The following is a 27,789-nucleotide window of genomic DNA, read 5'->3' on the forward strand; positions in this document are numbered from 1 at the left end:
CACACATTTAGCTTTTGATGATTAAACCTTTGAAAAATCATTGTTGACACCTGCTCAGAGGCTTGTTAGTTGGGCAGCCAAATTCTCCAAAGATTCTACCTGTTTTAAGCATGCTCCCGCCAGGGCTTTTGAAGCTGAGCAGATCTTTCCCTACAGTTGCTCCTTCCACATGCCAGAGGGCTGCTGTGATTCTGGGCACAGAATTGAGTGCTAGAAGACTCTCACAAGCTCTCTGTTCCTCTTGCTGGTGTCTGAGGAGGAAGAGGAAGTAGTCTGATTCAGAGGGAGGACATGGAAGGGTTGTGAGATTGATAAAGAAGAGAAGGTGATGGGGACTGGGGACATGCCAATGGACAGCCCCAGAAGAGGGCATGCTGGGGGACAGGACAACAACAGAAGGGTCTGTAATCCGTAGAACGCACCCCCTCCAGAATCTGGAATTCCTGAGTTCCAACATTCATCTGTCTAGCAAATAGCTGTGAAACCCACTGATAAGATGTGTCTCATCATCTTCTAGTGGTTGGTGCACATAGAGGATAATGGCTTACTACTACCAACAGTTACTCCATTAGTTAAATTGCAGAGGTCTGTGTTAAAGTCCTTGAGTTCCCAATCCTGCTAATAACCCACGTGGGGTAAGGATGGTTCCACATGATGGAATGTGTGTTTGGTCAGGGGGGTGTTTAAGCTTGAAAAATTACATTAATCTCTCCCCCCCCCCCATGTTAAACAAATGTTAAGGTGATAAAGTCAAGCACTCAATTAAGGGTCTATGAAACCATTGTTCTGGCCTCCTTGTGCCATTTGCATTATGCTACATCTTTAACTAGATGATCCCATACGATTGTTCCCATAGGATACCTGCCACATTCAGTGCTCAGGATGGTTGTGTAGGGAATGAGGCTGTTGTCTGAAGGACCTGTGCCTCATTTAGTGTAAAAGTTAGAGAGGGTGTGTAGTGATTGAGACGGGATTATAGGATGAGAAAGGAGGGTTTTGTGGTTATGGCAGTGCGGTGCCACACTATAGAATTAAATGCTATGCCAGTTTTCTTTATAGAGTTCATATGTAATGCAGAGCAAGTCACTTAAAACAAGCTTCATCCAGGTGGCCACTGACTGCATGTTACTCATTTATTGGCTGCCCAATTTAAGATAACCAGGGCCTAATTGCACAAGTGCTGAGCACTCTCAGATGCAGCTGAAGTCAGTGGGAGCTGCTTTGAATCTATAGGGTAATATAAAAATGCTAAGTACTCTGAAAAATCAGGCTCAAGGTATCTCTAGTTGGGCATGCAACACTGGTGGTCGCTTAACAATTTTGGCCATAAGATCACAGTACTTCTGTTCCCTATCTGCAAAATGGGGATAATATACTTCCTTTACAGGAGTACTATGGAGATTAATTCATTAATGTTTGTGAAGCACTTAGATACTGTTGTGATGAATACTATAGAAAACGAATATCATGAGAGAAGTAATAATTCTCTTTTCACTGTTGGGTTTGGATGGTGTGTGGTAAAGGCATAAAAGCACACACTGAATGATGAGGGAAAAAGTTACCTATTCAGTGAGCTCCATCCTGTGGACTTAATGAGGCCAGGGTCTTCTGAAAAATAGTTTGTGATCCTGTAATTAAACATCATCGTAATTCAGCTCCCTTGTGCGCTTGCATTAAGGTTTCACAAGGAACTTTAATTGTGGTATTTGCTAAGTTTACACTGCTTCACTGTGCAACCTTAACGTTCCTTTAGCAGTTTTTTTCTGTATTTGAATATATCTACTGTACATATAAAATGTGTGCAAATCTGAGATGCAATAGAATATTTATTGGAGAGACATTCAATAGCTTATATATGCCAAAACAATGAGATGTGTTATAATTGAACGTATTGTGGAAAGTATCTGCTCCCAACATTAAAAATGCCTTTAAATAAAATAGTCCCTGTGCACGAACACCTAGGGAGTGTCTCTCTGCAGCACTGTACCCATTTAGCAGCTGGTGTTTTTTCAGGGAAAAGACCCAGTAAGGCTCATTACCTCCCCCATATGTAAGGGGGATGGAAATTGCTTTCTTGGGAGAAAGGGTCTAGGGTGAGAAATCCTGAGGTAGGAACCCTCGCAGTGGACATGGCTGCAGAGAAGGCTTGAGTTGAACTTTGTTATATTATTAATTTATTTGTTAAAGCCAAACCTGAGAAAGGGAAATGAGGGTCTGATGTTGTATATTTTTAGAGTAGGCTGAGGTAGCTACTTACACAATGAAATTAATGGGTTTTGGAACTGGTGTTGGAAGAGGTGTTCCTCTATCCTCTCACTGCATCAGACCCTCCCACCCCCGTTTTTTCCTCTGCCTGTTCAGATCATTTGCATGCTATGATATCATTGGTGGGGTGAAATGAGTGAACAAATGAGGTTGCATCAAGGGCTCACATGCCAACAATACCATTTATATATAGACTGGTTGATACTGGTAGATTTGTGACTTTGGAGGTAGCTTTCCCTTTTACCTGCAGCCCCCTTTTTACCTGCAGCCCCTACCCCCACTTCATCTCTCTTCCCCTTGTTCCTTCCCCTTTTCTCCTCCACCTGTCCTAGTTGTTATGCAGCACTGTGACATCAGAGGTAAGTGGATGCGCAGCTGGTGGTAGGCAGATATAATATATAGAGCATGTGGGGATTGTATCCACACAGTCAAAGCTTTTACATTTTAGGAGCAATCTCACTGGCTAATTCTGATTTAGCCTCTGCCTTATTTTCTGCTGCATTTACTTGAGGAATAGCCACAAATCTAGCTGAAGCTGCTCTTAACTTTAGTGGGGAAGTGGGCTGATTTAAAATATTCTGCTTGTATTCATTTAAATCTAAACTAAGTTATGAGTAGAACAGTGATATTTTTTGTTTGTTAAATTTAACTGCTCATTTGTCTACTAGGATATAATGTCCGCCTGACCCATGGTTATTTAAAAAGCTTCGCTCAGCATACATTATAGCTTGGGCTGAAGTTGTTAGTATTCGCAGACAAAGAAGGTTTTAGGATCCAAGATAGAACAGTTCATTATTGGGTAGTAGAATTGTGACATCAGAGTTAACTTGGCAGATCATTATCATGGCAGAGTTAACTTGGCAGATCGTTATTTGTATTTAATACACATACTGCACTTGTACTGACTAAAATACTCTAGGTATACCTTTTTTCTTAAACTTAAATCCCATTTCGTGACTAATGTCACAGTCATGGAACAAAGCTCCCTGATGGCCATGAGGTGAATCTCTTCATTGCTCTGGCTGAGCAATAGTGGTATTGCTGCTCCTTCTATGAAGTGTCTTTTGTAATGTCTGTATGTTTGTAACAAACTACTGTTACATTTTGATCCAATTTGAAAGAATTATTCTGTAAATGACATTTTATGTAATGTGCAGCAATTGAATGCTCTTTGATCAGTAGAACAGTTCTGGGGTAAAAAACATTTTAGGCAATTCAGCTGCAAATTATGAATTAACAAGGTGGCGGGGGGAAGGGGAGGTAAGAGAATTTTTCTGTCTCTGTATCACCACCCAGCAATGAACATTTCATAGGCATAGCAGAACAAAGGGCAGAGAGAAGACTTGAGAAAATAGAGAGGCAGAGCAGCACTGATCAAGCCCATCCTGGGATAGGCTACTAGATATGATATAATGCACTGGTAATTGACAAGGTTATATAAACATTAAGCAGTTCTGATGGTATCACATGCACAGGACTCAATGAGAACACGTGGAAGCAAAAAAAAATTTTATAGTGTGGCTGGTTGAATAATTACAATTTGGTGCATTTTTAGAATATTTTTAAATAAATCATATGACAGTTTTTTCACATTCACGGGTTTATAGAGCTGGGTAAATAATTTTAGAACTTAAAGTTAAATAAAATTTCCAGTGACCATTATGCAAAGTACTGTTTTAATAAGAACAAACTTGATTTTTGCAGATTATTGTCAAATTCTAAAAACTTAGAATTTCAACAAGCCACATTACAGGAAAGCCACATTACAACTGACAATTTTGAGAATCTTTTGTTTTTTAAATTCTGTAACTTTTCTATGTCATTATCTTACACACTTAATTTCACATGAAATATTAGTTAATTTTAAAATAATTGAAATTAATAAAGTAAATTTAATTACCGTGTTCACCATGTTTTCCCTCTGGGTGCAGATGGACCACTGAATTTTAGCAGAAAGTTTCCTTCTGCCAGTGTTGGAGTTATAGGCCTGGTTTAATTCTATTCTGTTGCAGGTAGGTTCTTATATAACCCTAATCACTGTAATATTTGAGTGCCATCTAGTAGCGCGTTAAGCAAAGTTACTAACATCTGTCACATGTGGTTCAGTTTTTCTCTGATCCCCTCCTCAGCAAGGAAATTGTATACAGTCTAAGTTTGGGTAATTTAAAAAATAAACCAAATAAGCACATACTGTTTTGTGTTTATATTGCGGAAGACAAGGTTAAATAAGTATGTCTTGAATTTAGGAGCAGAATGTGAGGTTTGGCGTTGTTTTTGGTTCCCATGGATATTTCTTCTTCAGTCTGGGACCAGCCACTGAGAAATCTGTCTCCTGTGTAGATTATCATTACCTTTGCGGTAAAAAGTTCTGTAGTGCCTGAAGAGCAGAGTTGTTGACCACAGTCTTTTTCTTGCAGCTTTAAAAAATCTTGTAGACATCCTTGAAGCAGGCCATTGAGAGCCTGGAAGATAGGGACTGAGACCTTGAACTTGACTCCCTGTTCTTTGGGAAGCCAGGGGTAGAGAGCAGAGGATAATTTTGATGTACTTTCAATAGCCCATGTTGCTGAGGAGATATACTGCTGCATTCTGAATTGGGTGGAATTACCTAAGGGCTGATGCTTTGTGCCCAACTATATTTCATTGCTATAGTCCAGCTGGGATGTGATTTACCATATAACTAAGGGCAGATCATCACCCACCAGGATGGGATAGAGTCTCCTAGTCCAATAGGAAGCATTACTTGAAGACTTCGTGTCAGAGTTTAGTGTCAGCAAGGAGCATACCTAACCTAAAGACAGATTTGACTCATTGCTGATGTATACCTTCAACCAAAGAAGACTGCACCATGGCTTCCAACTCTTCAAAGCTTTCCTCTGCTCACCAGTATCACATCTCTGGTGCTTGTATTGAGTATCAAATACCTGTTCGTTATTCATAAGCTGAACATGTCCAAACAGTGGGCCAGCTTGGTGTTTAGTGGCATGTGGTAAAGCTCAAATAGAGCTGTCTCATCTGCATATTGCTGGCACTTTGAGTCCATGTCATCTTAGCAGTTTTTCTAATGGCTGCATGTCAGTGATGAATAGGCCCAGAGAGAATTGAGCCATACGGGGATGCCACAAGTGAGGGGGTCTGGTGGGAGAGATGTAATTTCTCTTTATTTTGTTCTTTGGGTGCATTCCTTCAGGAAGGACTTAAACCATTTTAACTTGTTTCCATGGACCTCTGCCACCTCTCAAGTGGGGAAAGTAGTATCTCTTGGCTGCCAGTGTCAAATGCTGGAGAGAGGTGTAGTTGAGTGAGGGTGGATGTCTGCCCTCTATCCATCAATACCAGGAAGTTATCCATCCGTGCCATTAAAGCTGTTTGCATTAAAGCTGTGTTGACTTGAAACCAGATTCTGCCAACTCTAGACATTGGCTTCACTTAGAGACCCTAACTACAAGCTTATCTATGAAATAGCTCAGAAGTGGAAGGTTTGATACTGCACAGTAATTGGCTAGCTCCTATTTATCCAAGGTAGTTTTCTTCAGTGTTGGTCACTATTGTTAATTTTTGAATGAGGAAGGGAAGATTCCCTCCCTAAAGGCAGCACTGGCGAACTTCAGCCATGAGTGGCTCATGACTCTTTCACCAACCAGGAAAGGCAAGGTTTCAGAGTCACAGGTGTTGAGTCTATTGGCCAGTATAGGGGGAATGGATCCATGCAGTTTGAGAAGTGTTTACAAATGCTCCTGATCTTTTCAGCAAAGTAAGATGATAGTTCTCACTGCTGGGTTCTGCTGTGGAGTGTGGTAATCAGGATTATGAATTGATTTACCACCCTGGATAGCTCCTTAAGGTGAGATGTGGCACTTCTGTGGAGGCTGTGGAAGCTTGTCTTGGTGTAGGCTTTGAAAAAAAACTTCATTTTAAACCTGTTTCAGCCCTTGTTTTCTACCATCACGCTCAAGTTTTCTACCATCACGCTCTCAATCTAGTATATGTGGATGAAGAGGCCCTCTGGGATGGTTGAAACTAGAATATGAAGATAATGATTCACAAGATCTTCAACTCATTCTGTGGGTAGTATGCTATTATCCTTTAGTATATTTTGGAATTTGATGGGGGCCCATGACACTTCCTGCTTGAATCAGGATCGTGTGTCTTTCTTTATGCCTGGGAGCTATAAATGCTCTATTACTTGTATGAGGTGATGGTCTGTTCAAGATAATGCCTGGGTTGTGATGTCCTCACTATTGATATTTAATGTGAGGATCAGGTCCAAAGTATGACCAGTTATGTGGGTTAGACAAGAGGTGACCTGTGAAAGTCTTAAAGAAGCAAGTGAGGAGATGAGTTTTTTTGAACTTTAACATCTGAGGCCTTGTTACTAACAACACTGAAGTTTTCCCAGGATCACCTGTCTGGAACATTTCACCACCATCATTGACAAGGTATCAATGAGCTCCCTTATAAACCCTTTAGTCTTTGATGTCCATATTGTGCCCATGCTTTGTTAGCTCTGACTCTGGTATGTAATTCAAATGGCCTTGTTTTATTTGTCTCATCTCTTTTGGATTTGACGTTTGAAGAAAAGATGAATGCAATGCTGCCTCCCTGCCTTATCCTGTCTACATCAGGCTTAGCGGCTTGGAGGAACATGGTGTGCCACCATAAGGCTTGAGCAGTTTTCCAGGCAGGTGTTTGTGATGCAGGCTGTATCAGGGGCAATAAGGACTTGAATAGAATAGAATTCTGCCTCCCTATTACTCCTTTCTAGCCTGGCTCCATCATCCCTGTATACCTTTCCTCCCTCTCCTTGCTGCCCTGAATGTCTCCGTAGCTCCTCAGCTACCCCCTTGCTAGCCTCTTCATTTAATTGTCTTCTCTTTATGCCTTGCCTCCCGTCGACATACCAGTTTTCTGCAGCAGAAGTCAGACCATTGGAGGTTTGCCACATGGAGAAGCTCTCCCTATACCGCAGCAGCAGTCTTCAGCTGTCCGGCATCTTTATCTGTACTGTCCCCCACTCTCTACTCTTTTTAAATGGCACTTATTGTTAAGGACGCCAACCTCAGATTTTCTTAGGGCGTAATAGCACATCCTAGGCTTCAAAAGTGTCTGCTGACAAAATTTAAAGTATCTTGTTGAGGTCACAGTTGAGTTTGCCTTTGAGTGTGATTTGTGTCCGACGCCTCTTCTCTCCTCTTCCCCTCAAGGAATTGTGTGGTTGTATGTTGGAATTGAAAAAGGAATTTGGCAATGCATGTCAATGGCAACTGTTGTGTATGTGATAGGAAATATATCTGAATTAACAAATTTTTGAGTTGTAATGTATACAGAGTAGGCTAACTTTTCATAGAATACTTACATTTTTTACATTTGCCCACCTCTTTAACTTGAATAACAATTTTTTATTTTAGTTTTTAAAGCTAGCCATCTCAAAAGACTGTTTCTGTAGCTTTTTTCCTTTAAAGGAGTTTGGAATAATGACTCTTAGAAAGAAAATGATGCATGTCTCCTTTACAAAACAAGAATTTTTGAAAGCATCAAAACTAGGTTATAGTTTATAAATCTTTTTTCCAATATCAGAAACTGTTGAGCCACTAAAAATATGAAATACCTGCTTCCTGTTGTTCAAAGGATGGTTCCCTAAATGTCCTGTGCATCAGTCATTCCGTCCCATTAATAACTTCATTTCATTTTTTAAGGTGCAATGCAGAGCTAAAACAAAAAATTAGTTGTCTGAGATTTCTGGGTAGCATGCCCCCACTAATTAGCTTCCTAAGGGTATTAAGCACAGAAATTTTGACTGCTTTTTAAAAATATTGTGTTTTTCCCATCTGGGCAATCCTCGTGGTACTTCCTAGCTCACTGACAATATCTCAGAAGTTTCATTAGAAACCACGCAATTCATAATAGGCTACTGTATTGGAATCCACTGAAATTTATGGTGTATGATGCCGCATTCTGGGCTATCACAGTGAATCAGGACGTCTTTTTTCAGTTTTTCTGCATTGTTAGGTGATGTGTCTGCCTCCTTTGTACTTTTGCCATTTTTGCAATGGCTTTGCTGTAGGCAATGTTTCCTATCTGGGACTCCTACTCAGAACGTCTCTCGGATGGATTATTTTTATTTCTCTGGACTTCTCTCTGTCTCTCTAGCTTTTGACTTCGTTTAGTTTTTCAATCTCTATTCCTCCTGTTGTTTGGCCCCTTTTCTTTTGTGCCATCTTCTCTTAGGTTTATCTTGAAAGAAAGTTGCACCGGTTTAAATAAAGGTGTGATTTTGTTTTGTTAGGCTGATATATTAAACTAGTACAAAATCTACACTTTTTAAAAAAATTTAATTCAGCATGTCTTAAATTGTTTTTAGGTTAACTTGATAAGGAATGGAGTTAAGATAAATTGAGATTAGCCAAATGCAATTGAATTAAGTGTGTCCGTACAGGGTTTTGAACTGGTTTAACTACTTGGGTTTACAGCTGCATCTTTAGTTAAACTGGTACAATTTTGAACATAGACCATATAAAAGGAAGGCTGTTCCTGTGATGAGGATACTCGCGTGGTACTTGGGAGACCCAGGTTCAGTTCCTTGCTCCAGCATAGGCTTGCTATATGACCTGGCATCAGTCATTTAGGATAAAAATTTCTTAAGTCTGTAAGTCACATTTTTAAAGATGTCTTAAACACATAAGTCACTTATTAGCCATTTCTGAAACTTACCCTTAGTCTTTGTGCCTCCATTCCCCATCTGTAAAATGGGAGTAATAACACTTCCCTACCTTAAAAGGGTGTTCTGAGCTGTATCCTAGTTTCCATGATTAAAACCCCCCAAATTCTCGATGACAATAAACCATAAAAATCCACATTTTTCTATGATTAAAATAAAACACTGAGCTTTAGTTTCCCTAGCCACAATATACATAAATATCAGTTGAACACAGTGTTTTACTGATATACAATAGAATCATAGAATATCAGGGTTGGAAGGGACCCCAGAAGGTCATCTAGTCCAACCCCCTGCTCGAAGCAGGACCAATTCCCAGTTAAATCATCCCAGCCAGGGTTTTGTCAAGCCTGACCTTAAAAACCTCTAAGGAAGGAGATTCTACCACCTCCCTAGGTAACGCATTCCAGTGTTTCACCACCCTCTTAGTGAAAAAGTTTTTCCTAATATCCAATCTAAACCTCCCCCACTGCAACTTGAGACCATTACTCCTCGTTCTGTCATCTGCTACCATTGAGAACAGTCTAGAGCCATCCTCTTTGGAACCCCCTTTCAGGTAGTTGAAAGCAGCTATCAAATCCCCCCTCATTCTTCTCTTCTGCAGACTAAACAATCCCAGCTCCCTCAGCCTCTCCTCATAAGTCATGTGTTCTAGACCCCTAATCATTTTTGTTGCCCTTCGCTGGACTCTCTCCAATTTATCCACATCCTTCTTGTAGTGTGGGGCCCAAAACTGGACACAGTACTCCAGATGAGGCCTCACCAATGTCGAATAGAGGGGGACGATCACAATAGAATCCCATTATCTGATCTAACTGGGACCAGGGCCAGATCAGATAATTTGATTAAAAATTTGGATAATCCGGATAATGGAGGCTAGGATAAATGGGGTTCTACTGTACATGGTTTTTATTTTTTCACAAAATGTAAAAACTAAAGATTCTATGTAAAAATGCAAATTCTGCATTATTCCATGGTAATCAGATTTCTAGGATCCCTGGTTATGAGGATAAATGCATTAGGGAGTTACACATTTTGTAGCATCTTTAGTCTGAGCTTATTGCACACACCAGGGGCTCCTTTCATCTCTCCATTCCCACCCACAAGCTCCCTAAGTGTCATCCTCCTCTATTTCAGGGACTCACTGCAACTCCTCCTAATTTCCCCCTTCTAGTGGTTCTATGTGTGCCCTGTTTCTTCCTCCTCCATATGAGGGTGCCCCAAGCCAGGGCCTCTGTGTGCTTGCCCTGTTTTCCCCCTTCATCCATACACCATTATTTGTTGTCTGTCTGGAAGATAAGTCATTCAGGGTGTCAGCATGATTAAACTCTATGGGAGGATGAAGATAAATGAGGGCATTTGTATCCTAGAAGACATAATATGTGCCATTAGTCTTTCGTTTGGCATAAAGAAAACTGCAGAGATGCTTGGACCTATGATTTGTGTTAAATTTGTTCTGAACAGATGGCAGGGGCTCCATGTGTCCCCTGTGCTCCCCATTTTGGTTTTCCAGTTTCCCCCAAAGATCAAGAGGATTCTGTCTCTTAATGCCTTAGAACATTCCCTGAAATTTTGAAAATGATCAGATGTATTGTTCAAAAGTTATTGTGTTACAGAAGTGCCATTGTGTTGTATGTAAGGCTGTGCAGGCTTGACCAACTAAAAGATTGAGGCCCTCAAATGCTATAGTAATGTGGGCCACCTTACGTAGAGCTCAATATACTTAAACATTTTTCTGTCCTGTAGATCTCGCCTCACATTTTCCTTTCTCCCTGCTATTGTGCCATATGCTGTGTATAGGCTGCTGTTTTCCCCCCAGAAGTGGCTGTATTGCAGTATTACTGTAAATATATATTTCATGAGGCACTTTACTACCCGTTAGGGTGATAGACTATATAAATGTAATTATTTTTGATAATAGTACATTGTTTTATTTTGCTGTCTTTCTCCCTTCTCCTTACTCACCCTGCCTGCTGAAGAGTGGGATCATTAAACCTCCTTGCCCTTGCTTTCTTTACTGGCTGCTGAACCTGATGTTCTGTGGCAATAGAAGATATGAAGCAACATAAAGGTGTGCTCCATATAAGGCTTGGTGCTTGCTTGCATAGTGAAGATGTTGGAGAGCAGTGCCTCTGACTTATCTGAGAGCATGACAAAAGGAAAGAAAGTGCTAGTTGGTCACACTGGCTCAAATCAAGCACTGAACAGTACACAACTCCCTACTGGGTAATATGACTATGTAACTATGTAAATAATTGCACAACTTCTTTTTGCAGTTACTGTCCAGTTCTTGTCCAGTATCCAAGCTTTCAATTTTTTCAGAAAAGTATCTAGCTTTCATGGTTGCAAAGAAAATGTGCAAAATACAAAGTGAAATCTGACACACTATTGTGTTCCTCAGTGTGTGGTCAGTATGAAAGAATAGCTCTGAGATGTGTGAATGATTTCCATTCATGTCTCTGGGCTGTTAACTCTAAAGCCTCATGATAATACTTGAAACATGAGCTAATTCTGTGCTAATCATTGAAACAAACACCAAGCTATTATATTAATATTAATCTATCATTGAATGTCATGAAAGATACTAGGATGTGGTGGTGGGGAAATAAATTGCTGTCTAAGTTTGCTGAGGTGGGGAATCAGAATAAAAGAAATGTAGGGCTGGGAGGCACCTGGAAGTCATCAAGTGCACAGAAGTTCAGGATCAAGTAAACCTACACCATCTCTGATAGGTGTTTGTCCAACATGTTGTTAAAAACCTCCAATGATGGGGATTCCACAGTCTCCTTTGGAGGCCTGTTCTGGTGCTTAACTATTATTATAGGTAGAAAGTTTTTCCTAATATCTAACCTAAATCTCCTTTGCTGCAGATTAAGGCTACTACTTCTCATCTTCATGAAGAACAACCGATCACTGTCCTTTTTTATAATAGTTCTTAATGTATTTGAAGACTGTTAGCAGGTCTCCCCTCAGTTGTCTTTTTTTCAAGGCTGAACATGCCAGTTGTTTTAACTTTTATCTTTTTTTGTTGTTGTTGTTGCTCTCCTCTAGACTCCCAATCTGTTGCATGTTTCCTAAAGTGTGGCGCCCAGAATTGGATACAGTACATGAGTTGAGGCCTTTTGAGTGCCGAGCACAGTGGGACAATTACCTCCCATGTCTTTACATATGACACTCCAATTAAAACACCCCATAATATTAGCTTTTTTTGCAACTGCATCACATCATGTACTCGTATTAAATTTGTGATTCACTGTAACCCCCAGATCCTTTTCAGCAGTACTACTACCTAGCCAGTTACTTCCCATTTTGTAGTTGTGCATTTTTTCCTTTCTAAGTGAAGTACTTTTCACTTTATTGAATTTCATCTTGTTGATTTCAGACCAATTCTCTCATTTGTCAAGGCTGTTTGAATTCTAATTCTGACCTCCAAAGTGCTTACCTCCTAATTTGGTGTCATCTGCAGATTTTACAAGCATACTCTCCACTCTATTATCCAAGTCATTAATGAAAATATTATCTAGTATTGGAAGTATCTATGGGGCCCCGGTAGATTAGCCCTCCAATTTGAAGCAAACCGTTGATAACTACTCTTTGAGAATGGTGTTTCAAGCAGTTTTGCACCTACCTTATAGTAATTTCATTACCATATTTCCCTTGTTTACTTATGAGAATGTTATGTGGGACTGTCAAAAGCCTTTCTATAATCAAAGTACTTCACAGCTATTGCTTCCCCCCCTCCACTAAGCCAATAACCCTGTGAGAAAAGAAAATCAGGTTGGTTTGTAGGGCTGTCAATTAATCACAGTTAACTCTTGATTAACTAAAAAAAAATTAATTGCAATTAAAAAAATTAATTGCAGTTTTAATTGTGCTGTTAATAAAATACCAATTGAAATTTATTAAATATTTTGGATGTTTTTCTAACTTTTCAAATGTATTGATTTAAATTACAGCACAGAATGCAAAATGTACAGTGTTCACTTTATATTTTTGGTTACAAATATTTGCATTGCAAAAATGATAAAAAAAATAGTATTTTTCAATTCACCTCATACAAGTACTGTAGTGAAATCTCTCTCATGAAAGAGCAACTTACAAATGTAGATTTTTTTTTTGTTACCTAACTGCACTCAAAAATAAAACAATGTAAAATTGTAGAGCCTACAAGTCCACTCAGTCCTACTTCTTGTTCAGCCAGTCACTCAGACAAACAAGTTTTGTTTACATTTACGGGAGATAATGTTGTCCACATCTTATTTACAGTCTGACTTGAAAGTGAGAACAGGCGTTTGCATGGCAGTTTTGTAGCCAGCATTGCAAGGTATTTATCTGCCAGATATGCTAAACCAGTGGTTCTCAAACTATTGTACTGGTGACCCCTTTCACATAGCAAGCCTCTGAGTGCGACTACTCCCCGCCCCACCCCCATTTAACACCATTATAAATGCTGGAGGCAAAGCGGGGCTTTGGGTGGAGGCTGACAGCTCGCGACCCCCCACATAATAACCTCATGACTCCGTGAGGGGTCCCGACCCCCAGTTTGAGAACCCCTGTGCTAAGCATTCATATGCCCCTTCATACATTTAGGATAATTGGTCTGTAATTCCACAGTTTCTCTTTAAATGGGAACAAAGATGGATACTGTGCTTGCACTTCTACAGTCCTCTGGGACTTCACCTGATTTCCAGGAGCTTTCAAAGATGAGTGCTTTAGCTAGTTCCTTAAGTACCCTGGGATGAATGTCCCGTCCCCCCCTACCCCCACACTCACACACTTTGCATCAGGACAGTTTGCAAAGTGAGATGTCTTAAACAAACCTAGCCCTCTGATGCTGGCAGACCAGGTACCACTCATGCCAAAGACCCAGGCCTAACTGAACACTTAGGCCTTGTCTACGCTGCTGCTTTACAGCGCTGAAACTTTTTTTCACACCCCTGAGCAATGCAAGTTTCAGCACTGTAAAGTAGAAGTGTAGACAGTGCACCAGTGCTGGGAGCTAGTCCCGTCATGGACGTGGGTTTTGTTTTTTTGTTTTGTTTTTTTTTACACTGCTGGGAGAGCCACGACGACACAGCCATGTTAAAGCGCTGCCGCAGCAGTGCTTTCACGTTGGTAGTGAAGACATACCCTTACAAATGCATAGCTGGAAACCAGTCTTGCTTACCTTTTATGTTAGCATTATCAAAATAAGTATTATATGTTAAATTGATAATGTTTTTAGTGTTTTGTAAAAGGCTTGTAGGATACTACCTACATTGTTCTCACTCGACTAAACCTCATATTATAAAGTGATAGCATTTGCATTGTAAATCTCTGTGACATGTAACTCATCAAACAGGAAAAAAGCTTTGTGTAATGATGGTCTCTAACTAGATGTTAAATCCTGCTCATTAAACTCAGATGAGTCATTGTGTGATATCAAAGGATCAGAGTTAAGTGCATTTCTCCTCTCCCCCTTCCATGAAGAAGGGACCTGCCTGGGAACTCTTACTGTTGCCTGGTTACGGCCCTGCCTGTGTGTGTGTATTAGAGGAGGTTTTACCTGCCTGGCTCAGCAAGACAGGTTAAAGGGGCCCATGCTGGCAGAACAGGTAGACTCAGTGGTATCTCAGCACATCAGGTGGCTTCCCAGGTGGTTTTTGTTTTCCATGTTAGGTGAATGAAGTTGTGGGGGACTAAACTCTGATTTATTTGCTAAATTGCAGCCAACCTATGTATAAACATAGTACTTCATGGTATTTTTTTACTGTTAAGAATAAAATGCAGATGAACAAAGTTCAGAGGCAGAATCTTTAACTCAAAAGCAGTTTAAAAAGCAAAAAGAATGGAGTGTCAGCTTTAATTTGACTAAAGTGAAAAATAAGCTTCATACTGACTGAAAACTTCTGGCAGATCTATCATTTTGTTCTGCTTATTTGGGTCTTTGTCAAGACTGGATTAATGAAGTAGTTAAATTTTTGGTCCTTTTTGTAGGTAACTCTAATTCCTTATATTCAGGATTTCCTAATGCCCTAAGAACCTTCTCAGAAAAGACAGGTTATATTTAAATTCCTTAGCACCATAGATTCATAGATACTAAGGTCAGAAGGGACCATTATGATCATCATCTAGTCTGATCTCCTATACAACGCAGGCCACAGAATCTCACTCACCCACTCCTGCGAAAAACCTCACCTATGTCTGAGCTATTGAAGTCATCAAATCATGGTTTAAAGACTTCAAGGAGCAGAGAATCCTCCAGCAAGTGACCCGGGCCCCATGCTACAGAGGAAGGCAAAAAACCTCCAGGGCCTGTTCCAATCTGCCCTGGAGGAAAATTCCTTCCCGACCCCAAATATGGCAATCAGCTAAACCATGAGCATATGGCCAAGATTCACCAGCCAGATACTACAGAAAATCCTTTCCTGGGTAACTCAGATCCCACCCCATCTAACATCCCATCACAGGCCATTAGGCCTATTTACCATGAATAGTTAAAGATCAATTAATTACCAAAATCATGTTATCCCATCATACCATCTCCTCCATAAACTTATCGAGTTTAATCTTAAAGCCAGATAGATCTTTTGCCCCCACTGCTTCCCTTGGAAGGCTATTCCAAAACTTCACTCCTATGATGGTTAGAAACCTTCATCTAATTTCAAGTCTAAGCTTCCCGATGACCAGTTTACATCCATTTGTTCTTGTGTCCACATTGGTACCGAGCTTAAATAATTCCTCTCCCTCTCTGGTATTTATCCCTCTGATATATTTATAGATATATTAATGTCTCCCCTCAACCTTCTTTTAGTTAGGCTAAACAAGCCAAGCTCCTTGAGTCTCCTTTCATAAGACAAGTTTTCCATTCCGTGGATCATCCTAATGTGGTCTGCACTTAGAGTTAATTAGGGTTTTAAATGCTGAATTTTCTATAAATCCTGCTTTGGTGTTCTAACTTGGCCTACAAGCAGGTCAAACAAGAAAGAGATTCTTCATTGGAGTGATTCTTTGATGCAAGCTGGCTCCCTTTTCAAATGAGGGGAAGGAACAGTTTGTGTTTCATTTTAATGAAAGTATTGCTACAGTTGGATTTGTATTCTAGTTGTGCAGTTTCATGGAATAGTTCTCTTTTATCACTCTTAAACCCTTAGGTTGATAGCATTTTCCAGACAGACAGCCAACAAATTAAATGAGTTAGGACACCCCATAAGTAGTATACCTCCACAGAAGCCAGAGGTGAGAACACTTGTCCATAGTCACAGAAGGATTAAATATATTTATGTAATCTATGCTTGTGATGTTTTGGAGTTTAATGGAGGAAAAATTCAAATTGTGCATAAGAGCTTAATTTGTAGCTGTGCAGTACTGCACAGATCTATACATTTTGCGTTGTTTGGGTTTCCATGTGCCTACACTAAATGATATCTGGCTGATCACTTTTTGACCTTGCTATGTGATGGTGTTTACCTGTTTACAGTAGTGCTCAAAATTGGCTACATGCACTTTCTAAACAGTGGTCCAGATCCCTGGTCTTGTTAAGATCACTTTATTCAGTGGGACTGATGCAAAGTGACCTTAGAGCTACCCTGAGGGTGCATCTGAGGATTCCTTCAACAGGAGGGATCCTTGCTTTATGCCAGCTCCTCTGTCACAAGGAATGAGTTGAAGCTGGATGGGGGAAGTGGAAGGTGTAAGAGCTCATATGTATTTCCCTTTGCCAATTCCCATTTGGTGGAGAGCTCCTTATTAGTTTGTTGCACCAGTCACCCTGCGAGAGGCATAATGTAGCTAACCTTTGCCTCCCTCAGCTGCATTGAAGGTGAGTTTGGTGCATCTGACATTTGTGACCAGAGAATATATAATCTCTGACCTGAAGCCCTTACTGGTTGAATCCAACAGAAAAGCAGACTCACAGAGAAAGGGAGTACAGCATGCCTTTTTTGGTAAAATGTGTGAATCTGCAAGTCTCTCTAGCCTATCTGTAATTATCTAGATTTTTTTTTTAAGTCGTCATATCATACGTGGCTCTTCATGGGGGATTTGAAAGGAGAGCGCATAGTCCCTTCACAGATCATCTGTGTGCAGGCATTCTGCAAATAGGGGGTAGGATAGAAGAAGTTGCAAAGATGGCTGAGAAAGGTCTTGAAGAATGGGTTAATGACAGTGATGGGAGGACAGGAGGTGATACAAAGTGATAAGGATGGCTATATATGAAGGGCACATTTATGTAGAAAACTTGAAGACAAGGGCAAGAAGCTTGAATTTGGTGCCTTAGAAAAAGGGAGCAGTGCCAGAGTATGGTTATCAACTGGCTATGAAGGTGATCTTGGCAGCACATTTTGTGTGGATGGGAGTGAGCAATGTGGGAGTTGGGAAGCTCACAGAGGAGGAGATGACGGTAAATAAACAAGAGATGAAGGCCTGAAAAAGAGTTACACCCTTTTCTGTCCATTCCTAAGGCTGAATCTTATAAATGTTATGGAAGAAACAGTGGTAGGAATTGTATATGGCCTGTGTATGTGGGTCAAGAGAAGGAAAATTGCAGCTGCCTTTACCCACACTGGGCACTTCCCCAACTTCTGGTCTGCCCTCATGTGAAGTCAGACTAAGTCCTTTATTTGTAAAGTGTCCATCAGCAATTATCCCTAGCTAAATCTTGGTATCCAACAGCAGTCAGGCTAAATCTAAATACATTTTCTTGGCATAGTACAGAAAATAGAGAGCTAAGCAAGGAATAAAGTTTGGTTAGAAAACATAACGTTTGTATCTTAAGAGGTTCTTTACAGACCGATATAAAACATGGCTCCTGCTCCAAAGAACTTATAATTTAAATTCAGAATAACATAGTTTGAGTGATAAATGTTGATGGACAGGTCAAGAGAGTATTGCAGCGTTATAAGGTCTTATGTTTCTGTTGATTTGTGATGTATGTTTTTGTTTTGTGTTTTGGTTAATATTTGTTTAATTTTAGCAGGTCACTATTTAAAAAGCTTTAAGATAGCCGCAAATCTTAGAGGTTTTTGTTTAAGTAAAGTTAACCCTTTGCATAACAATAAATCCTCTTCATGACTCCTAGTAATATTTGGTGGGGTTAGGTTAGTGGGAGTTAGGTATGTGTGCAAGGCTAAGAAAATTACTTTCTTCAAACTTCAAATAAGTTAGTAGTTAAAAAATAAAAAAAGGCTTAGTGTGTATGAACTTATTAAAAGTGGTCTGTCTTAATTATATTATTCTTATTTCCATACAGAAGATTTCAGTTTTTGGTTTTGGGTGGGGTTTTTTGTTTTTGGTTTGTTTTTTGTTTTTAATCTTTTAAAATGGCAGATTCTACAAGGCTTTTCCAGTCCTCCTACACAGTAAGGATAGTAACTGAGATGATGGGAGGATTCGGAGGAGAAATGGAGACTGTCAGTGACAAAATAAACTTTAAATTCCTTGATGGTATTCTAACATGTTATACATAGTACCTTCAACAGGAGCCACTTCTGAAAACTGGGTCATTTATTTAGGAGCCTAAATACAAATAAGAGCTTAACTCTATACTCCTCTTTGTAAAAGTTTTGGTGCCTGTGTATGTAAATAACCAAGAGACTTCTATAAATAAAGACAAAAATTAAACCAAAACAATATTGCCCTCTTATGCAGACGTTAGAATGGTACCAGATACTACAATAAGAATTTCATGTCCTGCTGGTGATACTGGTTGGTTAGGGTTTATCCATAAATTCTTTAGATTACTAAGAGAAAGACTGTGAAACTAAATAAAGGAAAATTTAGGGTGAATATCAGATACAAATTTGTGTAACACTGAGGTCTTATTTTAAACGTAACGACCTCAACACCTGGGACATTGTAAATCAAGAGTGGACAGAGCTCCTAATATATTACATGAAAAATTCCTGTATTTGCAGGGTGAATGGACTAGTTACATTTAAAAAAAAGCATTTTTCAATCTCTTTTCTATAATTAATAAATGTATTTGTGTTTTAATTTCAAGTCTGTTTTCCCGCTAAAGAATCTTAATAAATTTGAGTTTTAATAGTCTTAATAAAATCCAATATTGCTATCTAAATTCTCTATTTTCAAATTCAAGCTAGGGGAGTCAAATAATTATTTTTACCACATTTGTATTAACCTTAGGAACATTAAATGGAAAAATGCATCCTGATGATGAGTTACACCTAATTCTAGATCTTCTTTAAAAAATTGATTTGAATGGAAACCAAAAACTACCTTAAACTCAAATATGTGTTTAATAGACATGTATTTGCTCACCTTTGCTGCAGCATCAGCAATGAAAATACATACTAGTCCCAGAGTATTGCTGATACCATTGGTACTGGTGCATGCACACACTTTTCAGCATGACATACTGTTAGGTAAGTTGAAGTGTTAACAAAACAAATGTTAGATTAATTTCTGTTCTATTCAAAAGACTGGAAATGATGTAGAGTGGAAAAGGTCAAAGTGAGTAGGGTAGAAAAGCATGTAAATTGCTTGAAGAGACCGTTACAAAGAAAAAAATTAAAATAAAACAATATTGTGTCCTTTTAAAAAAGGAAAAGTAAGAATTATATTCAATCTTTTCCTCGGTTTAAATAGATTTTATCATATTTAACCAAAATTGCTCTGCCTCTATAGTTTGTTTCCCTGAGGAAAAAAATTAAACATCACAACTTATGAGGAATGCTTCTTATGCATTTATTTAATCAATCATAGAATATCAAGGTTGGAAAGGACCTCAGGAGATCATCTAGTCCAACCCCCTGCTCAGAGCAGGAGCAATCCCCAATTTTTACCCCAGATCCCTAAATGGCCCCCTCAAGGATTGAACTCACAACCCTGGGTTTAGCAGGCCAATGCTCAAACCACTGAGCTATCCCACCCCCACCCCCCGTAATGATCCCAAATGTTGCAGTAGAAACCTGAGGACTAAGCTCTAGTCTTGGCAAGTAAATCTTTTTTTAGATAATCTTTGAGGCATTCTTCTAGTTAGAAGAATATATCCATTTTGCTGTATCTTTCCATAGATCGTACCATTTTTCTCATTAATCTGGGAGAAAGCCAGTAGGGGTAGTCCGATAATAACACTCTTTCCATTCCAGTAGAAACTCATGAGAATGTTAAACAGCTACTGATGTTAGACATTTTTAAATCCGCAAGTCCAGGTAACTTGCATCCAAGAGTTTTAAAAGAGCTGGCTAAGGAGCTCACTGGACTAATAATATTGATTCCTCTTCCTCCCCCCAGTAAATCAGGAGAGTTTCTTGGCCAGTTAATCTGTGCAACAACATCAACTTGCACCTCTGGCAGTGAGGGTGAAATATCTGTCTTGGGGTGATCTTCCTTCCTTTCTCCCTCTCCTGACCCACCTTTGCCTGCAGGGCTGGCAACAGTGTTTAAAGCTCACAGTAACTTGGAAAATGTTAGCAGGGATGTTATTAACTTAGATCCGGTCCACACTAGGAAATTAGATCAGAATAACTATAATGCTCAGGAGTGGAAAAAATCCCCATCCCCATGGGACAGGACCTGCCACTGCGAGCTGAGCTTTTAGTTTTTTGTTTTTCATTGTATTTCACATTTGCTCTGCTAAGTCTTGTGCTATTTTGTGCGGATCTGACCATAATTAGTTAAGTTATCACAGTGAAGCTAGTCTTTATACCCTCTCTTCTGTAATGGCTACTCATGTGTTGTCTATTCTTTTTAAAACTTTGTAACTAATAATAAAAGCCACATCTACTACAAAAGAGAGAATGGCTAACTCTGTCTTTCAGATTTTGAATCTGGTATAGGATAATTGTAAGTTGCCCTTAAATAAGTGGCAACTTCTGTATTCCAAAAACGAGGCAAAGTCTCTTAGGAATTGGTCTTGCTGGAGAGTGAATGATTGATATATCCCATGCAAAGAGAACACCAAACTGAAAGAGAACATTTATTAGAACATGGGAAAAACTTTGCTTATAAAAAGTGCAGTTGATGAATCACCATAGCTGCTATTTCTTGATTCGCACATCTGTTGAAATTGGCAAAAAAATCTTGGAATGCGTGTTCTTTCCTCTCTAGAGAAAGGAAGGGAGGGAGGCTTATATTCTTCTTCTTGGTTACTATACTTTTTCAGAGAGTTTATTTCCAACAAGTTTATCACCATAAATTAATGTTTTTTTACTATAACTGATTTGTTTCATACTTGTGCCTGAAGATAACACTTTGGTATATATTACTGTTGCTTTCAACACCAAAGATTACGATAAGGGAAACATTAGCCAAAAAGAGTTCGGTTTTGTCAGGTTGTTTGTTTTGTGCATTCGATAGTATTTGATCAGTTGCACTATCATTAAGACCCACACAGAAGACAGGGGAAACTAAATTCGTTAACAGGAGAGAGAGAAAGTATGATTGTAAAAGCATAAAAATCGGCAGGGGAACTCAAGCAAGTGTAGTATGTGAAAATTTTTTTCACCAGATGTCACGTTGACAGTGTTCCTGTAACAGAAACAAGAATAAATGTTGCTTCTTTGAGAGATGGTCCCTATAGTATTCCACTGAGAGATGTGCGCATGTGCCAGGTTCCCAGAGCCAGAGCTTTTCCAAGTAATAGTGTCTGCACATGCACCCTGGCATTGCCTTGTGGTTTCACCCGAGACCATAAAGGGTGGAACAATCGACCATGTCTTCAGTTCCTTCACACCACCCAAGATCCGCGTCAGAGCTTCTTCCTTTTTCTCTCCTCTTTCGTGACGCACTTTCCAAAAAAACTGCGTTTTTATTCTTGTGTATATAGTTCAGATTTGACTGATTTTAGTAGTAGTTTTAGTGCTCATAGTAATTTTTCTAGGATCAAGGATTTTGGGACTCTGCTTTGGTGATTTTCCACCAACCCTGCCCCCTCACCCCCACCCCCGCACCTGTGTCTGGGCACTGGATTATACCAAAGATACCAGGATTCAAGGTCGGCACTTCTTTCCTTTGCTTGTTTTCATTCAACGACAATCCTGTACTGCTTGGAGGAAGCCCACATCACGTCCAGGTGCGGTATCTGCCTCTCCTTCCCTGCCTGTGCCCAGGAAGGCCAGGCCCTATGGCTTAAGACGCACCTCATATGGGGCCATAGTCCGATCCTGAGCAGTACATCATGTACGCTGACCTGAACGGTCCAGGAGCCTCCTATCGCAGAGTCCCAGTCCAGATCTGTCGGTACCTGCACTATGGATAAGGCTGCAATTTAATCACGGAGGTCATGGAAATCATGGAATCCAAAGACCTCAGCCAGCACTGGCTGGGAGCTGTGGGGTCCCATGCCACCTGTGGAGGCAGGGAGCTGCGGAATACCCCTGCAGCTCCCAGCCACTGTGGGTGGCAGGGGGAGCCCTGCAGCTCCCCGCTGCCGCTCTGGGCCACCACAGGCGGCAGGGGGGAATCCCCACTGCTCCTGGCAGAAAGGGGTGGCGGGGGGGATCCCAGCCACCCTGGGCAGCAGGGGAAATACCTGCCACTCCCAGCCGCCACAGGTAGCAAGAGGGGCCCTTGCTGCTCCCAGCTGCAACGGGAGGCCGGGGGACCCCCACAGCTTGGAGCCGCCAGTGGAGGGTGACCCTGGAGCTCCCAGCCCCGCTCTCCCCCTCCAGCTGCCCAGGCTACCCATTTTGTCATGGATATTTTTAGTAAAAGTCAAGGACAAGTCACGGGCTTCTGTTAATTTTTCATTATTGTCCGTGACTTGTCCTTGACTTTTACTAAAATATCCATGACAAAAACTTTGCCTTAGCTATGGATACTGTGCTGGGGCCTAGCCATGAAACCCAGAAGAATGTGCATAAACATGGTAGTAAGTGTTCCTCCAGATCCAAGAAAGAGGCTGCATTGTCCATGAATTCTGGCCATGGAGGAGGCGTGCATTCCAAGGCTCAAAGAGTGAGAAGGCGGCTCCTCATTCACTGGATCCACCGGTCCGGGTTCCCAAACTGCACACCGTCCTGCATCAGCTCTGCTAGCGCAACATTAATCATTGGTATGGAACCATTATACATCCTTGCATGCTTGTATTTTAGCAAATCCATTTCCTCACTTTAATGGTTGTAAAAGTAAATAAAATAATTTTCTGAAGGTGTTGTTTTGGCTTCATATTTATTGATTTGCCAAATCCAGATGAGTAACCCCAGAATTTTGCTCTTTAGGTCAAAGAGCTGCCTTTTAAAATTTGGCTCTCTAGTTACATTTTAACACAATGTATACTTTATTTCATGCGGCTCTGCTAGAATTTGTCCAATTTAGAAATATACGTATATTATTTAACGTTGGATTACTTCCTACAGACTTGTGAGTTTGTAGTCCGGATTAGACCTCCACCTAGAACTATTGTCATTCAGTTTTGATACTATTTGACAAATTAACAGCAATACCATCATTTTTTAATTTATCCCCAGTTTTACAGACATTCCATCGAATTGCTTTGCACTGACTTTTTGGCGCTGGAGATGGAATTCCATTTCTGAGTACTAATTTCAGTTCACTGAAATTAGTAACTCTACTTTTCAGTTTATTTTTTGGCATACAGAATTTGATAAAAATGAGTAGCAAAGAATTGGTTGGTGTATAATACAATAATTATATTCCATGTACCTTAAAAATGGAATAAGAAAAGGAGTACTTGTGGCACCTTAGAGACCAACCAATTTATTTGAGCATGAGCTTTCGTGAGCTACAGCTCACTTCATCGGATGCATGCCGTGGAAACTGTAGCAGACTTTATATATACACAGAGAATATGAAAAAATACCTCCTCCCACCCCACTGTCCAGCTGGTAATAGCTTATCTAAAGTGATCATCAGGTGGGCCATTTCCAGCACAAATCCAGGTTTTCTCACCTCCACCCCACCACACAAATTCACTCTCCTGCTGGTGATAGCCCATCCAAAGTGACAACTCTTTACACAATGTGCATGATAATAAAGTTGGGCCATTTCCTGCACAAATCCAGGTTCTCTCACCCGAACCTGGATTTGTGCAGGAAATGGCCCAACTTTATTATCATGCACATTGTGTAAAGAGTTGTCACTTTGGATGGGCTATCACCAGCAGGAGAGTGAATTTGTGTGGGGGGGTGGAGGGTGAGAAAACCTGGATTTGTGCTGGAAATGGCCCACCTGATGATCACTTTAGATAAGCTATTACCAGCTGGACAGTGGGGTGGGAGGAGGTATTTTTTCATATTCTCTGTGTATATATAAAGTCTGCTACAGTTTCCACGGCATGCATCCGATGAAGTGAGCTGTAGCTCACGAAAGCTCATGCTCAAATAAATTGGTTAGTCTCTAAGGTGCCACAAGTACTCCTTTTCTTTTTGCAAATACAGACTAACACGGCTGTTACTCTGAAACCTGTCATAAAAATGGAATGATACTGCATGTTGACACGAAGTCTCATTTTCCTTTATAAAGTGGAAAAATATTAGTTATTGAAGCTCTGTAAACTTGTTTTATAAGTAGGAGAATTCTACAAGCATTTTGTTTTCATTTAGTTTATGGATTTAGTACACAATTACTTAACAGCAGTGCCTTTGACAAATGAACCTTCATTTGCTTCAGGAGATACAGTATTTTGGATCCTAACAGATTTTTTTTTTACCCTCAGTCAAGTTAAATCATACGTGTCAATATATGTAATATGCAGTGTTGTAGCCGTGTTGTTCCCAGGATATTAGAGAAATTTGGTTTGTGAAGTAACAACTTATTACAGATGTAATAGTAATTTTAACCACTGTGAAGTGAGGCACGATACAAGAGAACAGTCATCATTCAACCAGGAACAATATAGCTTTTTTAGAATTCAGCTATGAATTTAGTACTATTGTGCATGATGCTCTGAAATAGAAGCTTGTTTTTAATTTACTTATTATAGCATTTTAAATATTTTACTTCAGATACAGTCTACAGCATAATGCATCCCTAGGGTTACCACCTTTCTAATTGCTGGTAACCAGACCCCTGAGGCCCCGCCCCGTCCCTTGCTACTCTCTCTCCTCCCTTGTCGCTCACTGGGTCATCTCCACTCTCCCTCTTCTCCCCCTCCTCCGGGGGCTGGGATGGGAGCTGCTGCTCTCTGACAAGGAGCCTTCCAGCAGGTAGGAGGGTGCCCTGCCTGAGCAGGAACTGGCACAGGTTAATGACCCGTCGCCTCCACCCACCCCATGGTAACCAGCCTTTTGGTGTCCAATCAGTACATCTGACCGGACACTGCCAGGTCCCCTTTTCGACCAGACTTTCTGGTTGAAAACCAGGCACCTAGCAACCCAAACATCCCATCAGTGAAAAAGAGAAAAAACGTGTTTTAACAATACTGAATGGATTTTGCTTGCGAAATTCCTCATTCCCAAGGCCTTGCAGCCTTTTCCAATTTGCAAGAGAGGACATCAGTTTGAGTGTGACTGGACTGTTAACTGGGAATGCAAATAATAGTATGAAGCTGCAGGTTTTTAAAAGTAGGCCTTCCTTTACACATTCTGGCAGCAAAGTTGCTATGGAGATGACTCCTAGATTTTCTATACTTGCATCCTACATGTAAATGCTAATGCTGTTGCAGCAGAGGGATGATGAAGTTACTGTAAGATCTCAGTAATCTGTTCTTGGTGAATCAGTTTGTCAGAGCATAATACAGTAGTTTAAATACTTTGTTCCATTTAGTATAAATTGTTTATGTATATTGTGACTGCAGAATTTGTTTGCATGAATTATGCATGATGAATATGAACATTTTATTTCACAGTCCCATAAATGCAGGACTTGAAATATACCAACTTTGAAAGAAATACTCTTAAAGCGCCTAACCATGGTTCTCGGTGTTAGTGAAACCAGCTGTCATTTCATGACTCTTCAGTATTTTCACAGCATAGCAGTCATATGATGAAATCATCAGGTATTGCTTACAAAATTGAAATGTCAATAAAATGGAAATAGAAAATGCTTATAAATACTAAAAGTGTAAAATGTGGTGGGAAGTGAGACATTAGATTCTCCTCACAGTAATCGCTATGTGCTGTGTTAGTGGCTGTGTTTTAATTATCCTCTTGGCTGCAGGTTTACAGCTGTTTGAGAGGTTGTTTTTAGGGTGTGGATTTTTGATTTTCTTTGTTTTTGTTTTGTATTGGTTTTAAACAAAGATGAGAATGACCTCCCCAAATATGTGCACTAGCCTATCCATGATATGACCATATTTATATCTTGATTTACTGTTTCTTGTTGCACATACATGGTATCAGATCTTCCTCTTGGAGAGATCAGTGGGTTGACGTTTCCACTGCTAGTCAATCTTCTTTTGAAACCTCCCCTGCTTGACTTTGTGTTCTAGGTGTTGCTGATTTGGCTGTTGTGGGAAGGGTCTGTAGACATGCACTTAGTTACTGTTCAATCAGTAGCTGGTCCTATATCTAGGATACAAATTTTGTAATATGCTCATTGGCATTGGCTCAAGGCTCAAATGCATTGGCTCAAGGTCTCCTGCTCAATATGCCGACACTTAACAGATTCCTAAGTCTCCCATCTACCAACATGTATAAAAAAATAGAATTTGTAATATATCACATTATGTAAACCCTATAAATCCCTCCTCCTCCTTCCTATTTGTTTCTAGCAGTTAACTTCAGTATGACACATCGAAAACCAGTTGCAGTCCTCCTTTTCCATATTGAGGTAAAGTTTGAAACACTGAGAAACAAAATATAAAGGCCAGCAATGTGGTAGTCCACAGTACACCGGAGCAAGCCAGTACATCCAATTGTATGACATTGACATCTTCTAGGAAACACCTCTCATTTTCCCCTTATTATCAAAAGTCGTATTATCAGGTCTCATGTTTTCTGAGAGCCAGCTAGCCCCCTGTATGGAAAAACCTGTGGGAAGGATGGGTAATGGAGGTGCCCTTACTGCATTTTTCTGTAACTGGCTCCTTTGCTAGAAGACAGTGGAAAATGGAGGTTGTGGATTTTGGAGGCCATGCTCCCTCCCAGTCTCATGGATCCATGAAGAAGGGAGACCCATGCTGTGTTGCAGGGGCAGCTACTATTCTGCTGGTTCCCCTTTTCCCTGGAAGCAAGATCCAGTAAAAGAACCATGTTGCCATTGTCTGAGTCTCCTGGCAGCTGCTTAGTAGCAGCCACAGAAGGAAACCTGAAGGAAGTACAGCTCCAATCTCTATTACCTCCTTCCTGGATTTCAGCATGGAAATCCCATGTTTGTTTTTTCCCCTCTTGCCCTGTTTCTAGAAGTACAGACCCTGAGTGGAAGGATATTCATATAGAGCATGTTTTTTTAAAATTTTTGTTTTGTTTTGTTTAGCTATAGTGGTTCTATATGTGTCTCTTCTCTTCCTCCTCTTCCCCTCCCCCCCGCCCCAACTACAAAGTATTGTAGCCTTAATAGGTTAAACACTATAAATCCACTGATTACCCTATACTTCTGATTGGAAGAGCTGCTTATATTTTATTTTCCATTGTTGTTTTATCATTACTTGTATTACAGTAGTTCCTACAGGAGCTGTTGCCCTATTGTTTTATTCTCAGCACAGTGTAGTAAAAAGACAACTTACAACCTTGGTAAATGACAAAGGTGCAGCAGATTAATGAATCAAACAGATAGATAAGGCTGTTGGTGAGAAAGGAGGAAGAGTTAGCAGTAATATGTATAATATGAGAAATACGGTGCTCAGGTACTACGCTCTTTTTTTTTTTTTTTTTTAGAATTAGCAAAGGGACTGAATGAATATGATTCTAACCTGTCCTTTTTTCCCCACCCCCCGCTCCTTCCCTTGCTCCTCTCCCCTCCTCCCCCCC

At 40.2% G+C, this 27,789-nt stretch overlaps 1 protein-coding gene across 8 annotated transcripts in view; it reads left to right on the plus strand.

Moving 5' to 3' along the window:
* The window catches only part of RNF19A (ring finger protein 19A, RBR E3 ubiquitin protein ligase), a 96,639-nt gene that overhangs the window by 27,105 nt on the left and 41,745 nt on the right, over positions 1-27,789 (plus strand). The window contains exons 3-4 of one of the 8 annotated variants that reach the window (XM_073330443.2): positions 22,807-22,973; positions 25,728-25,877. The exons of the other annotated variants lie outside the window; for them this stretch is intronic. The gene's annotated coding sequence lies outside the window, so the exon portion shown is untranslated. The remainder of the gene's footprint in view (positions 1-22,806; positions 22,974-25,727; positions 25,878-27,789) is intronic. 8 annotated transcript variants of the gene reach the window in all.

The sequence above is a fragment of the Lepidochelys kempii genome, chromosome 2, assembly GCF_965140285.1.
Source record: "Lepidochelys kempii isolate rLepKem1 chromosome 2, rLepKem1.hap1, whole genome shotgun sequence".
Classification (NCBI taxonomy): Eukaryota; Metazoa; Chordata; order Testudines; family Cheloniidae; genus Lepidochelys; species Lepidochelys kempii.